The sequence below is a fragment of the Pseudorasbora parva genome, chromosome 24 (assembly GCF_024679245.1).
Source record: "Pseudorasbora parva isolate DD20220531a chromosome 24, ASM2467924v1, whole genome shotgun sequence".
In the NCBI taxonomy this organism is placed as follows: Eukaryota; Metazoa; Chordata; class Actinopteri; order Cypriniformes; family Gobionidae; genus Pseudorasbora; species Pseudorasbora parva.
In genome coordinates this window covers 24,299,430-24,316,292 of record NC_090195.1, presented here as the reverse complement: position 1 = coordinate 24,316,292, position 16,863 = coordinate 24,299,430, and the positions used below count along the sequence as shown (strand labels likewise).

General features: G+C 43.4%; 2 long non-coding RNA genes across 3 annotated transcripts; both read left to right on the top strand.

Moving 5' to 3' along the window:
• Positions 1-9,323: 9,323 nt before the first annotated feature.
• LOC137064070 (uncharacterized) lies at positions 9,324-13,160 on the top strand. Of its 2 annotated transcripts, XR_010901482.1 has the most exons (5): positions 9,330-9,661; positions 10,435-10,495; positions 10,593-10,715; positions 10,956-11,098; positions 12,597-13,160. It is a non-coding gene; the product is annotated as an uncharacterized lncRNA (long non-coding RNA). The 2 variants fall into 2 exon arrangements; XR_010901481.1 differs by having other exon boundaries at positions 9,324-9,661; positions 10,435-10,715.
• Positions 13,161-13,918: 758 nt separating this feature from the next.
• On the top strand, positions 13,919-16,483 carry LOC137064160 (uncharacterized). The gene is made up of 3 exons (XR_010901513.1): positions 13,919-14,001; positions 16,074-16,205; positions 16,346-16,483. It is a non-coding gene; the product is annotated as an uncharacterized lncRNA (long non-coding RNA).
• Positions 16,484-16,863: the final 380 nt, after the last annotated feature.

Genomic DNA, 16,863 nt, shown 5'->3' with positions numbered 1-16,863 from the left:
CAACATATGCATATGATGGTCTGAAGACAACATCATGTAACAGAATAAATCGGTGATATAAGATAATACTGATAAATAAGCTAAATTAAACACTTCTACGTTACCTGGAACTCGCAGCGAGTCAATCGCGTGGCGCTGTAACGTTAATGTTAACGGTACAGTCTGTTGGACCGAGCTGCGCGCAAAGTAACGTTAGTGCTGTTAAGATGCAACTGAACGCAACAGATTTTTGCGCTTAGATGCTAATTAAAGAGATTTTAAGAACCTTTGCTGTGTCACTGGCACCCATATATATGTAACGTTATCACTTAACCTACACAGTCTGTAACGTTAGTCCTGTTCAATGTAGCAATGGTGATTAATCTTGGCTGGTAATCTGACAATTCACTCGCAAATGCAAACTAATGTCATAGTAGCATACTGCTGTACACTAATATTATAATTTAGTTTTTTAAATCATTTGACTTACCTTGTAACTGCTGTGCTTTTGGCAGATGGGATGCACGCACGCACTGTCTGCAATGCGCACTGCAGAGGTGGTTGTTGTTGTTTTTTTTTTTTTTAAATTTGGCGGACTCTGCAGGCAGGGGGGGAGGGGGCGGCACGTCTCGTGGTGATGACGTCACAAACGCAGATTGGCTAAGGCAATTGTTGTCCCAGGGTCATCATTGAAGCACATTGGTCTCAGGAAAACAAGGACTTGGCAAAATCATGACGTGCTGGAGACGAGCTGTTTCAGCATACTTTCAAACGTATCCAATGAGCTGGCTGTACAAAGAATTAGGCTCCTGTAGGAGTTGAGAAGATGACACTGCTGTGGGGGTGGGACAAGTTTGGATGGAGGAACAGAACTCCTGCGGGAGTGAGGTTGGTGATACTGCTGTGGCAGTGGAGATGAGCCCTTTTAAATCTGCTTTCCAAACTATCCGAAGACCCAGTTGTACAGAGAATTGGGCTCAAGTGGGGTGGAGAAGGTGAGACTGCTAAGACAGTGAAACAGGTTTTGAAAAGACGTATCAGAGCTCCTGCGGGAGCGAAATTGACTGTAACTGCTGCGGCAGAGGATACGAGACGTTTCAACTTGCTTTCCAACTATCCAAAGAACAATTTGCACGGACGATTGGGCTCCTGTGGGAATGGAGATGACGACATTGCTGTGGTATTGAAATGAGTTTCAATGGCGTATCGGGCTTTGCGAGAGCGGAGTTGTCGATACTGCTGCAGCCGTGGAGACGAGCCATTTTAACTTGTTTTTTGAAACCAGTGAGCCGGGTTGGACGTAGAACTGACACTCCTGCGGAAATATGGAGAAATCACTGCTGCGGCAGTACAAGCAAGTTGAATGGAAAAACGGAACTCTTGCGGGAGCTGAGGCGGTATCACTGCTGTGGCAGTGGAGGCCTTTGGGTGGAGGAACTGGCTTCTGTTGGAGCGGAGGAGATGACACTGTTTTGCAGTAAAGTCAGTTGGAGAAACTGGGCTTCTGCTGGAGCGAATGAGATAACTGCTGCGGCAGTGAGAACAAGCTGGAATGGAAAAGCTTAGCTTCTGTTAGAACGGAGGAGATACTGCTGCGGCAGTGAGAGCCAGCTGGATGGGGAATGCTGAGCTTCTATTGGAGCAAATGAGATAACGCTGCTGCGGCAGTGAGAACTAGCTGGATGGAAAAGCTTAGCTTCTGTTAGAACGGAGGAGATACTGCTGCGGCAGTGAGAGCCAGCTGGATGGGGAATTCTGAGCTTCTATTGGAGTGGAGGAGATAACACTGCTGCGGCAGTGAAAACCAGCTGGATGGAAAAGCTTAGCTTCTGTAAGAACGGAGGAGATACTGCTGCGGCAGTGAGAGCCAGCTGGATGGGGAATACTGAGCTTCTATTGGAGCGAAGGAGATAACACTGCTGCGGCAGTGAGAGCCAGCTGGATGGGGAATGATGAGCTTCTATTGGAGCGGAGGAGATAACACTGCTGCGGCAGTGAGAGCCAGCTGGATGGGGAATACTGAACTTTGTTAGAGCGGAGGAGATAACACTGCTGCGGCAGTGAGACCCAGCTGGATGGAGAATCCTGAACTTTTGTTAGAGCGGAGGAGATACCACTGCTGCGGCAGTGAGAGCCAGCTGGATGGAGAATCCTGAACTTCTGTTAGAGCGGAGGAGATACTGCTGCGGCAGTGAGAGCCAGCTGGATGGAGAATCCTGAGCTTTTGTTAGAGCGGAGGAGATAACACTGCTGCGGCAGTGAAAGCCAGCTGGATGGGGAATACTGAGCTTCTGTTAGAACAGAGGATATAACTGCTGCGGCAGTGACAGCCAGCTGGATGGAGAATCCTGAGCTTTTGTTAGAGCGGAGGAGATAACACTGCTGCGGCAGTGAAAGCCAGCTGGATGGGGAATCCTGAACTTTTGTTAGAGCGGAGGAGATAACACTGCTGCGCAGTGAGAGCCAGCTGGATGGAGAATCCTAAACTTCTGTTAGAGCGGAGGAGATACTGCTGCGGCAGTGACAGCCAGCTGGATGGAGGATCTTGAGTTTCTGTTAGAGTGGAGGAGATAACACTGCTGCGGCAGTGAGAGCCAGCTGGATGGAGAATCCTGAGCTTCTGTTAGAGCGGAGGAGATAACACTGCTGCGGCAGTGACAGCCAGCTGGATGTAGAATCCTGAGCTTCTGTTGAAGCGGAGGAGATAACACTGCTGTGGCAGTGAGAGCCAGCTGGATGGAGAATCCTGAGCTTCTGTTAGAGCGGAGGAGGTAACACTGCTGCGGCAGTGAGAGCCAGCTGGATGGAGAATCCTGAGCTTCTGTTAGAGCGGAGGAGATAACACTGCTGCGGCAGTGAGAGCCAGCTGGATGGAGAATCCTGAGCTTCTGTTAGAACACTGCTGCAGTGAAAAATTTGAGGTGGGTTCCTGCGGGAGTGACTGGAGAGATGCTGCTAGGGCAGTGAATATTATTGATTAATTTAGTGATTTTGGTGATGTTGAATGTCAGGTATCTATGTGGTGATCCTGTAGGATTGAGTGTATGGAAACAAGCTGAAGCTGAAACAATTTTAGCTGATGAGGGTCTGTTGGGCTTCTTTGATGTGGGAGCGATTGGAGCGGATGTAGCTCTTGAAAGCCTCTGACGACCAGCGACCAAGTTTTTGGATCTGGTGCTGGGAGAGACCTTTTTGAGCAGTTGTGGTTGCTGCACCTATGCGGAATGAATGGCTAGAAAAGTTGTCTGCCGAGATGCCGGATAGAATCAGTATAGACTTGAGGTGTTTTTGGAACCAGAAACGTGTGACAGAGCGGTTAGCATCGTCTGTGAAGAGTGGTTCAGATAAAAGTTTAGTCTGCAAACTTCTGAAATGTAGGTTGGCTAAAATGGATTGATACGGCTGGATAGGTGATGGAAGGTTGAAAATGTTATTGGATTGCCCTTTTTTCATTTGATCCGTCTTGCTTTGTTTGATGAAGTAAGAGATTGTTTCGTCATCTAGTACTGCTAGGTCTGAAATTATAGGATGAAGCTTTGGGTTGAAGGTGGACGTGATGGTAATTTCTGAGCTTCTGAGAAAACCGGAGCAAGCCAATATGAACATTGCATCCAGAGTGCGGGCAGTATTGGTGGAGTGGTAGCCTTGGCGGAGGGTGGAGATACATTTGGTAAGTATGTCTAGAGTTATTGGTTGTCTGGGTGGGTGGGTTGAGTTTTTTGGATGCCTTTGATGAGCATGGATGTTTGTGAATTGGTTATTTCTGGAGAGGGCAGACCAAACAAGTTTGTTGAATTCAGCTTAGATGACCCTTGATGGAGCTGACTTGGAGGTTCTTGGTGCTGTTGAGATAAGATATGAATGAAGTGATGGTAAGCAAAGAATAATCTGGAAAATTCAGCTTGTATATGGAGTGAAAAGACTTGAAACACTTCCATGCAGTTAGGTAGGATTGAAGGGTTCTGGGGGAAACAGCTTGAAGGATGGAATTGAGAGAAGCGTCAATGAGGGGTCTCAATGGGTGGTTTATGGGAATATTAGCTCTCAATACTTTGGTACTGGGGTTGGGAATGGGAATGGGTCCGCCTCTGGTGCCAACAGCCTGAATTTCTGTGAGGATCTGTGCTCTAATGTCGCTGGCGACAGGGGGCAGTTCCAAGGCTGTAGCATTTGGCGGGAAGGGCATCTGTGTTGCAGAAAACAGAGTGAATGGAGCACTAGTTTGGGAAAAAGTGTTAGACGGATAGAAACCAGGGGCCAAAACCGCTTGCGGAGGCAACCTCTCGTTTCGGCCGGTCCCCGACAAAGGAGGAATGGGAAAAAGGAAAGCTAAGGAGGACAAAAAGCAGCTGGGCCTGCACCGCTAGCGGAGGCAGCCTCGCGCTAGAGTTTGATGGTGGGGCTGCAGGCCAAGGGAAGGGGTTAGAAAAAGTGACAGGAAAAGGCTGTGATACAAAGCTTGAGCTGCTGGCGGAAGCGTACTTACGCTTAAAGGATTGCCTAGGGCAGAGGAAACTGGTATTGTAACCTGAGGTGCAATGCTGGAAACACCCACGGTCTCTGGCTCGGCGGAGCAGAGAGATGAGTTGGGCTGGGTGGCGGCGACGATGGCAGCGGTGGCTGGAACTGGGGCGCGGCCCGGGCTAGCTGAGGGCCTGCTGCAGTGGCCTGGTGCTGGAGGAAGAACCAGTTCTGTGGGAGAAGGGGTCTTTTGAGAGCGTGAGTTTGGATCCTTATGTTTCCTTGACCTGTTTGTAGTTTTGGAAGGTGGAGTGGATTTTGGAGATGGAGAAGCTGCTTGAAGTGACACATACAGGTTGTATAATTTGGCTTTATAAATTCTTCTGGAAAAATTATCATCGGCACTGATTAGCATTTGTCTTAACCCTAGTACGGTCCATTTCTCTATTGCTGGAATCGTAGGTTGTACGGAGGAAGCTGGAGATGGTGGATGTCTTAAAGGTGGAGGCGATGGCAAGCCTCTGCGTCTCGGTGTACGGGATGTGGCTCGGCTGGGCCTTGTGTTGCTGGAGATTCAGTCACGGTGTCTTGTTGGGTTGTGGTGCTCCTTGCAGCTGTGGGATGCTGTAGAGGATCTTCGTCAGATGGATAAAATTCATTCTCAGACATTGCAATGGGTAGGACCAAATGCTGATTTTCTTCAACTCCTGCGGAAACATAAAGAACAACACTGCTGTGGCAGTGGAGAAACGGTTAGCCAGAGAAACCGAGCTCCTGTGGGAGCAGAGGGAACAGCACTGCTGCAGCAGTGGAGAAACAGTTAGCCAGAGAAACCGAGCTCCTGTGGGAGCAGAGGGAACAGCACTGCTGCAGCAGTGGAGAAACGGTTAGCCAGAAAAACTGAGCTCCTGTGGGAGCAGAGGGAACAGTACTGCTGCAGCAGTGGAGAAACGGTTAGCCAGAAAACTGAGCTCCTGTGGAAGCAGAGGGAACAACAACTGCTTTGGCGGTGGAGAAATTTGCCAGAGAAACTGAGCTCCTGCGGGAGCAGAGGGAACAGCACTGCTACAGCAGTGGAGAAGAGATTAGCCCGAAAAACTGAGCTCCTGTGGGAGCAGAAGGAAACACACTGTTATGGACACTGGAGGAATTAGCCAGAGAAACTGAGCTCCTGTGGGAGCAAAAGGAAACACACTGTCATGGACACTGGAGAAATTAGCCAGAGAAACTGAGCTCCTGCGGGAGCAGAGAGAATAGCACTGTTATGGCAGAGGAGAAATTAGCCAGAGAAACTGAGCTCCTGTGGGAGATGAAGGAACATCACTGCTGCTGTGGTGGAGAAAAAGTTAGATGGAACAAAATGGAAAAGCATGTTTGTAAAACCATAATGGGACTCTTATTTTGAAAGAGACCCATTTGGGTCCAACTCTTATTAAATTTAGCATACAACATTACAATATAATCACAATAAAGAAAACAGTCCTGGTTCATAAGAACTTGGCGCCATACATTGATTGTAAATGCTCTGAAACTGTAATATTCTGAACACAACACGGTGCCACATTCAAAAGTTTAATCACAATTAGGAAGATGTGATGTATACTCCAAAATATTATATATTGATAGATAATATCTATAATATTAGATATTATATATTGTCTCCAAAATATAAGATGGCTTAAATAATCATTATGCTGTATTGTCAACATTTAAGTTACTTAGCCTCACGATACATTCATTCGCTTTGCGAGCGAGTAAATTTATTGTTCATCACCACGGCAAATGCACTTTGTGTGTGACAAGTTTCTGTCTGTTGTACACAGAGGCAGCAAGATCACAACAAAGCTTGATGCGTGCCGGAACTATGTTATTTAAGATACATTTCTATTTCTTGGGACAGGAGCTGTTGTAGCTGTCCTGCTGCAAGTCTGTGCAGTGTGCACTCTTTACAGTGTCTGAGCGCTGCTCAAACAATTGACTCCTCATTGATTGAATTGTGGCAAAGACCATATTACACTTTGGAAAAAACAGGAATTCTTTTACCGTGATGTTGAGGAGCCATTGGTTTGAAATAATGCTGAGGAAAAGCAGCCAAAAGGGGCTTTAGGTAGCTTAGGAATTTGTAAGGAAAGTTTTTAGCATTGTAGCATAGCTTTGAGCAGCGTGTGGAGCCATGTTGACAGCGTGGGTAAAAAAAGTGACCTGCCAGAATGCTAAAAACTTTGTCAAGGAACATTGGTGAGTTGACTGGGTATTTATGTGATCCTCCACTTGAGCTGATTGGTAGACATGTTGATTACTGATTGTTGACAGCTGGTTGGAATGACATCATGATCAGGTAGATCATTTGAACGTGCTTCTCCCGAACTTAGTTTTTTAAGAAACATCATTAAGCGAATGACACTTAATGACAGTTGTTATAAACATGTATAAAAACTCACGTGTCATGTCCTGATTATGAAGGTGTCATGTCTGTCTTATGCACACCCCTTCAAGTAAAGTGTTACCTCACAGGGTAAACTTTAAATAAAATAAATTCATACAGCTAACGTTACCGGTAGTCTACACGGAAGGGGCTGAACGATGGGGAAAAACGTCTCGAGTTATGAATATAACCCATGTTCCCTGAGAGGGAACGAGACACTGCGTCATCGTAGATGACACATCGGGGAACGCCCTCGGCGTGACGCTGCTGAGTTCATATCAAAAATGTCCAATCTTGATTGGTGTTGCGTGATGACGTAACAAGTGATGGCATACCCGGAGGTATAAAGGGACGCCGGCACAAGCAAACGCAGCTTACTGCTATGAAGCGGGACGCTCTGTAGATAGGCGGGGCTACGAGACGCAGTGTCTCGTTCCCTCTCAGGGAACATGGGTTATATTCATAACCCGAGACATTCCCTTTATCGAGGAAACTCGCACTACGTCATCGTAGATGACACATCGGGGAACGAGTACCCACTAGTCCTCGCCTATCTTGGGCACCCTGATATGGACCGGAATGCATACTCAGGGGGCGAGCACCCTAGCGCCTGGCGTCGCCGGGAGGTGCAGACTGTAATATTTCATGAAAGTATGCGGTGTGGCCCACCCGGCCGCCTCGCAGATTTCTTGCAAAGAAGCTCCGGAAAGGAGGGCTACCGAGGAGGCAATGCCCCTGGTAGGTGGACCAAAGCACACTAACAACTGATCTGACTTCCTCCACTGGGCAGACCTCTCCAAATAAATCCTCAATGCCCGCACCGGGCAGAGGAGGTGAAGCCTGCCCTCATCTGCCGTCACATGAGGCGGGGGATGAAAAGCCTGGAGAACCACCGACCGTACCGCATTAGATGGTACCTTGGAAATGTATCCCGGGATCGGCCGCAAGATAGCTTTTACTCCGCCTGGGGGAAACTCCAAGCAATTGGGCGTGACTGCCAATGCCTGAAGGTCCCCCACTCTCCTCAGAGAAGTGATGGCTAAGAGAAAAGCTACCTTAAGCGTAAGGTTCTTGGTCTCAGCCAACTCCAGCGGTTCGAAGGGGGCCTCAACCAACCCTTCGAGCACCACTGCCAGATCCCACGCAGGGATCCTGGAACGAGCCACAGGTCTCATCCTCCGCGCTCCTCGGAGGAACCGTACAACCAGATGGTGCCTCCCCAGAGGTCCTTCACCTAACGGTGCGTGGAAAGCTCCTATCGCTGCCACATACACCTTAAGTGTGGACGGGGTAAGCCCGGCGGAAAACCGATCTTGAAGAAACTCCAGTACTGAAGCCACAGCGCAGTTAACTGGGTCTACCTTACGGTCTCTACACCACATGGAAAATACTCTCCACTTCAGGTTGTACAGCCTCCTGGTGGAAGGAGCCCTGGAGCTGAGTATAGTCTTAACGACACCTGCTGACAGACCTTCCTCTATGACCTCTGCCCCCTCAGGGGCCAGGCCCACAGGTTCCATCACTCTGGCTGGGGGTGAAAGATCGAGCCCCCCACCTGAGTCAACAGATCCCTCCTCAGAGGAATCTGCCACGGAAGGTCGTCTAGCAGGTCCATAATGTCGGAGAACCATACCCTGGTCGGCCACCGAGGTGCTATCAGAAGCAGGCGAATGCCTTCCCGGCGGACACGCTCCAGAACTCCCGAGAGCAGAGCAATCGGGGGAAATGCGTACAGACGCAGCCTCGGCCACGTCTGTGACATGGCATCCAGGCCCAACGGAGCCGGATGCCTGAGGGAGAACCAAAATGGACAGTGGGTCGTCTCTCGAGACGCAAACAAATCCACTTCCATTTGGCCAAACCTCTCGCATATGGCCTCCACCACCTCTGGATGGAGACGCCACTCCCCGGGCCTCAGCCCCTGCCTCGACAGGATGTCTGCTCCCTGGTTTTGGTCCCCCGGGATGTAAACTGCCCTGAGAGATGACAGATGACCACAGGAGGACCTGATGCGCCAGTCTGTACAGAGGGCGCGATCTCAGACCCCCCTGATGATTTAGATACGATACTACGGCAGTGGTGTCGGATCGTATCAGGACATGGTGGCCGCGACGGTCCTCGAGAAAACTCCTCAGAGCTTTCCAGACCGCCAGCATCTCTTGGCAGTTGATGTGCCATGAAGCATGCTGGGCTGTCCAAGGACCTCTCACTCCTCGGCCTTCCATGACCGCGCCCCAACCAGTAAGGGATGCATCTGTTGAAACGGTTTTCCGGCAACATGATGCTCCCAATACCAGCCCCAGGGACAGAAACCAAGGTTTCTTCCATATAACGAGGGAACGAATGCATTTGCACGTTACCCTGATCATACGGAAGGGATTCCCCTTCGGGGAATACCCCTTGGTTCTCAGCCACCACTGTAGTGGTCTCGTGTGGAGCAGGCCGAGCGGAATCACACTGGACGCAAACTGACAAAAAAAAGTTTTTAAAAAAAATTAAGTGACTTAGGATTACGCAATGAGCTAGACTTCCATCGCTGGTACTTTTAAAATATGTTACACACTAAAAAACGTTGGGTTATTTTTTTAACCCAACCGTTGGGTTACACATATTGGGTCAATATGTTGGGTTATTTTGCAAAATGTTGGGTTATTTTAACATCGTTGGGTTATTTTTAGTAATAACCCGGCCGTTGGGTTAAATACGGCTTCCCCAGTGACGGTTCAAATTTTAACGGCAAACCGTCCAGTTACTGCCAACAGAAGACGCTGCTGCAGCCTGATTATGAAATGAAAGGTAAGACATGCCATTTTTTTATGAATATAACTCTTATAACATTATGTATTGTGTACTGAAACGTTGAATATAGTCGAAAACTGAATTTTATAAAAAAAAAATCACTTTAATGCTCTCTGGAAAAATGAGATAGATTGGAAATAAACCATAGCTATCCCAGTTAGCTCGCTAGCAGTAATAAAGTAAAAACATTATTCTAGTGTAACTATTTAGAAACTTAATACGGCGATACAGAAAGTAAGTAACTTATGCCTAGTCTGAAATCACTATCTGATGCCGCGCGGAGCATTATCAGCTCGGCCTGTGCAGCGCGAGCTCAGACCCGGTCACACGACACCACAGCAGCGCTGTGAGATCCAGGGAGAAGCATTTGAATTCGCCGAAATATCCAACAGTATAAGTTACTACTCTGAATATCTGTTGTGAGATGAGTGCAGATATTCACAACAGCATTGACGCAGAAAACTGAAATATTGTGCTAACAATTTTAACGTTAGTTCACAACAGTTAGAATGTTTTCCAACCCACAAATTACCTAGTTTTACCGTAGTAAGTTAACACAAACTGCAACTATGATAATTTGGCAGAAATGTGGTAGGCCTATAGTCATAATGAATGTTGTCATATGAATATATATCATGCATGTTACTATTAAACGTATTACAGGAGTAGCTAAATCATACAACTAAAGTACGTTTTCGAATGAAGCTATGACAGTTTTTGCCTATATTTTAAATATGTTGTACTAAATGTGTTATATACCTGTGTTGTAGACCAATGGATTCATTTGTGAAGCAAAGACTAGAACAGTTGAACCTCTGCCATTTAATTAAAGTTGAGTACGATATTGAAACAAGTTGTACACAATTATTTTTCAAGACTAGTATACTTTTCTGGTTATTTTTTTCCCCCCTGCTTCATTCTAATGCAGAGGAAGGATTGGATCTCAGTGGTTCTCGACTCCTGGTCCTGGAGTATCACCAATAGTACACAAGTTCGATGTCTTCCTTATCTGATGCACATTTCCGGGTTTGGAGTCTCTACTAACAAGCTGGTGAGTTGAATAACATTAGATAGGCCAATGTGCTGTGCAGGGGCTACTACAGAACCAGGTTGTTTGGGAAACAATCAGTTTATTATTATTTTTTTTCAGCTGTCTTCTCTCATTTTCATACAGTATGTTTTAATTTCAATAAGTTGTTTTGGTTGTGTCTAACTGCATATGAAATCAGGTCCACATATTTGGTATATGTGAAAACTGTTTTTTTTTTTTCTGTAAACTTGTCTTTCAAAGATGATCATGGAGAAATTGCCTTTAAAACCCTTCCTGCCTTCCTGCCATCCTGCCATCATCGCCATACCTCACAAATGGACAAAATGGTGTGTCCAACATATGCTGAAATGAAGAGAAGCTTAATTACATTCACCCATCAGCCTGTAAGTAAAAGCAATTAGCTTTGATAAAGTGCACTGCTCATATGCATCCATTTATTATTTCCTTTAGTGATTTTGCTTGTTAATAGATTACCCAATAGTTCACCCAAAAAATATCCCATAATGTACTCACCCTTTAAGTCATCCTAGGTGTATATGACATTCTTCTTTCAGACGAACACAATCAGTTATTAATAAATGTCCTGACTAATCCAAGCATTATAATGGTCAAAATTTGAAGCCCAAAAAGTGCATCCATCCATTATGAAAGTAATCCATATGGCTCCAGGAGGTTAATAAGGGCCTTCTGAGGTGAATCGATGGGTTTTTGTAGAAAAAATATCCATATTTAAAACTTTATAGACTAAAATAACAAATTTTCGACAGACAGCCTTCCTTATTCAACTTACAAAGAAAGTGTAACGCCTCTCGCAATTCAAAACGCTTACGCTACGTCCAACTTAATCGCTTTGGCATTTACGCTTTTTTACACTACGTCCGACGTTATTCTCACACGAGTTACGCTTTTTTCAGAAGTTGAATATTTAAGGCGGTCCACTGGAAGCTAGATATTTTACTTTATAACGTGGTAAATATGGATATTTTTCTTACACAATCCCATCAATTCACTTCAATGGGTTCTTATTAAGCTCCGGAGCCATGTGAAGCACTCTTATAATGGATGGATGCATTTTTGGGCTTCAAATTATGGGCTTCCATTATAAAGCTTGGAAGAGCCAGGATATTTATTAATATAACTCAGATTGTATTTGTCTGAAAGAAGAATGTCATACACACCTAGGTTGGCTTGAGGGAGAGTAAATCATGGAGTCATTTTATTTTTGGGTAAACTATTTCATGAATTACCCTCGTGTCGTTGTAAGACTTTCGTTGTTCTTTGAAACACAAATGTTAAAGAAATCTGCAAGGTTTCTGTCCCTCCATTGACGACCTACGCAACTACCACTTTAAGACCCAGGACAGACAGCATTAAAGTAATCCATGGGGTTCAAGTGGTCTAACCTCAGTTTTACAAAGCGACACAAGTGCTTTTTGCAACAACAACACAAAAAAAAACATAACACAACAACATTTGCTCTCTTTTCAACACAACACGCATGCGTCAAGGGGCTCTCGTGAACATGTGTTGAGATTAATGTTTTGTAAATAAAGTGGTAAATTATGGTTTAGGGATAGAATATACGCTTGTCACTTCATAAAACTGAGGTTGAATTACTGGAGTCACATGGATTACATTAATATCTTTACTGCCTTTCTTGGCCTTTCTGTGTTCCGAAGATGAACCAAAGTCTTACGGGTTTGAAACGGCATGAGGATTAGTATGTTGATTGGTGAAAAATTAACAGCAGATGTAATGACTAATTAGTGACAATTTGTTTAATTCAGTACAACACTGCTTCATTGTAACTTTTACGTAATTTAACACTGCTGATGTTGTCACAGTGCAAGCAATCTGAACTTTTTTTTAAATTCTTTTAAGGTTGGAACTAACATGGAGCATTAGCTGAACAGTGAGACAAACCAGGATCCACATGACGATGCTTGGGGACAAAGAGACCTCGCTGATTTTAATTTTCATTGTGGAGGCAGTTGAACAGAAGACCTTATTTCAAGCACTGACTGTATGTTTCAGATTTTTTATTTATTTATGACATGAACTATCCAAAGACCTCTGCCCCATTTGGGAGATTTTGTAGCATGCAAACTTGAATATATATTTTGCTGCCTCATTAAAAACTTTGATTATCATAATTTGTATTTGTTTTGCTACTTAAGGTATGTTTACAACACATCAAGGCATACAGTGTACAATGTAGATTTTTTAATAAAGTTGTTTATTTCTGGAAGAATTTAATATTATGAATTTGTGTATTCTGTCCATATTTGTATAGGTTTTTAATTTAATATTTGTTGTGTTCATTTTTAATTTTTGTTTTGTATGTACACCTTTTATGTATGTTTACCTTATGTACATTTTTGTGTATTATGTGTGCTGTGTATTTTGAATTTAATATTTACACATTTATGTATATTTACAATAAATATTTACTCCAAAATATTTAGTTTGACATTTAAAATATATATTTTAAAGCACATGTATTGTTTTATACAAATAAAAAAATCTGTATTTGAAAACAATGGGTATTTTATTTATTAAAATAATGGCTTGAATAAAAATAAATATTTAACTCAACTGTTGGGTTACTTTTAACCCAACTGTTTTTAACCCAATGCATTGGGTTAAAATAACCCAACGTTGGGAAGGTGCTATACCAACCCACAGTTGGGTTACGTGTTGGGTTATTTTTAACCCAACATTTTTAAGTGAGTATGTAAGAGATAATCCACGTCTAGCAGTGGATCCAAAGAAACACTGAGTGTATTCAAATGGTTTAATGCACAGCTAACCAGGGATTATTCCGCTTATACCATGGACATTTGCCAGCATGGACAATTTAAAGCACTGATGTTTGCAGTGCAATATTTGACCGGAAGGGTAGGGTAAAAATGACAGTTACGGCTTGTTAGCTGTACTATTCTGTCCGCGGGTGGCGACCCTCGGGTGGGTCGCGAGACTTAAAAAATGGGTCGCCAGGACAATTAAGAAAAATGAAGTTAGCTTACATTAAAAATTAAATTTTTTTTTTTTTTTCATAAAATCATTCTATAGGCTTATATAAAAGTAATAAATACATGAAATAGCCTATATATTAACTTAAATAATTAACCGATTAACAAAAAAAAAAAGGAAAATAAATGTGTGAGAGTTGCTGCTGACTGGTTCATCATTATCGTCAGGCGCGACACTCCTCCAAGTTCACGGAACGGAAACCCAGAAGACAGAAAGCAAATCTTGTTTTCTTTAGGCTATTTTATAGCACAATGTAAGTAAACACTTTTGCTATTTTAAATAATGTCCTTCTCTTATGTATGACTATTACAGATTTTATTTGTTTCCTCTGCTCTTTTGCACGGGCGCCTCAAAAACGCGCACACAACATGCGAACTGTGATGGCATTGCAAACTTGACATCGCAGCCAGTTCATTATCAAAATAAAATAACTTAATATATAAAAAGTTACACAGCTCAGTTTAAATAGCCAGTAGTAGCCAACACTTCGTGCCATTCAGCGTGAGCACTGCTCCTGAGGTGTTTCCAAGTAGAGTGTTTCGCTCGCAACATGCATGCTTTGTCCAGCTCCTGGCCGCATACAAGTATAAATAGTTTTTTCCCCCTGCGTGGTTTGGCGTGACAGAATAAGCGCAAAGTGCGCTCGTAATTCCAAAAAAAGCTATCATCTCAGTTCAACGCGATCTCACAAAGCTCTGTTATCAATACAAATGACTGCACAATGAATCTTTTTTTATAATGTCTAAACTTTCTTTGTTATAATCAAAGGATTTGTCAGCATACAGAATTCAGCACTGCACAAAAACTCTTGAGCGGTGAGGGGATTTTTCTCTTAAATGCATCTGTTTGGCATTGCGTTCTAGAAATAAACATTTGTTGTATCGGCTTTGTTTAACCAATATATTGGTTACATTGCACAACGCCGCAAAAACGTGTTATACTCTGTCTCCACCTGTAATTTGTTTTTATTTTATAACATTTTATTTGTTTCTAGATGTTTTCTTTTTAGATTTTTTTATTTTGCTGTAGTCATGCAAATAGTAGCAAATAACACACACGAGTAGCCTACCGCCCGCACTCAGCCATCAAATCTAGTGCCGAGCCTCACTCTATATGCGTTGGGTTCCGCGAGTCCCGCGGGAGTGCACTTCTCAAGCACATTTTTGCGCATGTGAAGAGGATGATTTTTTCCCATCAATATTGGGACGCGAGTTAAGTAGCCAAAGCCTATAATAAATAATGGTTTGGCATCTAAATGTATCACCAATATGGAAACATTTGGACTCGAATGAGGGAGTTAGGCTGCGTGAGTCTCACGCTGGTTACTTTCAGTTCCTCATTAAATTATTTCGTTTTGACTTTATATAGTTATAGCCTTCTGTTCTGAATACCGTTAAATTTGAAGGATTTGTTGTGGAGTGAGGGGAACTAAAATAACCTATGTTTGTAGTCCAATATTTCGCTTTATTTAGCCTACTGGTATTATTATGAATGCAATCAAATGCGACTTATACGTGACTTACCTGTTTTTCTCTCTCTTTTAAAAGTCTTGTTAGTTTAACAGACAGTTAACCGGTTAATTAGCGTCCCATATGCCTAGATATCAAATTAGTGCAGAATCAACTTTGCATTGCGAACGCATCAAGGAGAAAAAGCAGTTGTGTGGAAAAGTGCTGAGCTGAATATTTGTGCCATCTAGTGGTTTAATGGAGAATACAGTCAAATGGCCCATTGTATACAAGTATTGTTATGCTTGGCTTGACTTATTTGAATGGTTGTAGGCCTATATATGGGTCGAGAGAAAAAAAAGAAGAAAAAAGAGGGTCGCTTTAAAAAAAGTTTGAAAACCACTGCGCTAAGGGATGGTAATTTCGGTTAATTTTCCTGACCGACAACCGATGCCCATTAATCAATTACCGGTTAATTGATAAGATTATAATAAAAATACATACGTCACAGGGCAGCATGCTCCTGAATTTTTCTGTTTGTGTGCAGCAGCACAATCACAGATCTCTGTGTGTGAGTGACGTGTGTGTGTGTGGTTCAATGAAAAACACATTAATAAAGCACAGTGATTAAACTTACTTGGGACTACCTGTGCTTTGAACATTTTATTGCACACCATCCAGCAAATCAGAATCGAGCATTCAGACAGCCCATGGTATAAAATGCACACCCTGTGTATACATGGTTTAATAAACATTTCTATAAAAGAGTGATAATATCAGGATCAAATAAATTGTGTTTAAGTAAGGCTGTAAAAAAAGATGTCTGCCCAATTATAACATGTTTGTTGCTTAGTATGTGGCATATTTATTTTCACAGGTCAAGCCTTTGAGAAAATTGTTAAAGCAATGTGGCCTAGACTCTAAAGGTTCTAAAATGGATCTTCTGCTCCGTTTGAGGGCAGAGATGAGAACAAGGAGTACCTATGATAAAGTGTTTGGGGAGCATCTGGTTAGTATTTGATTCTTGATGTGAAGAAAATGTACATTACAGTATATCAAAGTCACCATGGTTATAAATTTCTTTTCAGACTGCCTCTCCTGTTTTTTTCTTCCATTCACACTAATTATGTGTTCTTTTCTTATTTACAGGTGGCTGGGTCGTGATTATGTGTCCTTGTGGGATTGTGAATTCTGTAAAATTCAACATTAGAGCTGAAAGCCCTCGAGATTACGCAGACATTACTGTCATTTAAACATTTCCCAAATGTTGTGGTCTATGACTTTGCCCAGGGTTTAGTTACACATACCAACTTACGAGATCCTGAAAGACTACCCTTCAGTACAAATGAAGGAAGATTAGCTGATGCTACTCTGGAGAATATCATAGCAAGCAGAGAAAAGAAACTCAAAGTCAATTTACCATGGTTGAAGTTGAAAAAGACCCACCTGATATCAATGGTCATCCGTCAACAGGTTCTGCTGAGCATTTTGCGCTGTATGATACTTTTCATTAGAACAACACAAAAGATGAAAAGGACGCTCTCCGACAAATTGGCCTTGTTCCAGAACTGTGTGGATGGCTTAACTCACAGATTGCAGAGCAGTTGTTTTCTGGGATGCGAAAAAATAACTATTTTATGAATTCACTCTCCCCTGCAAGCCACATT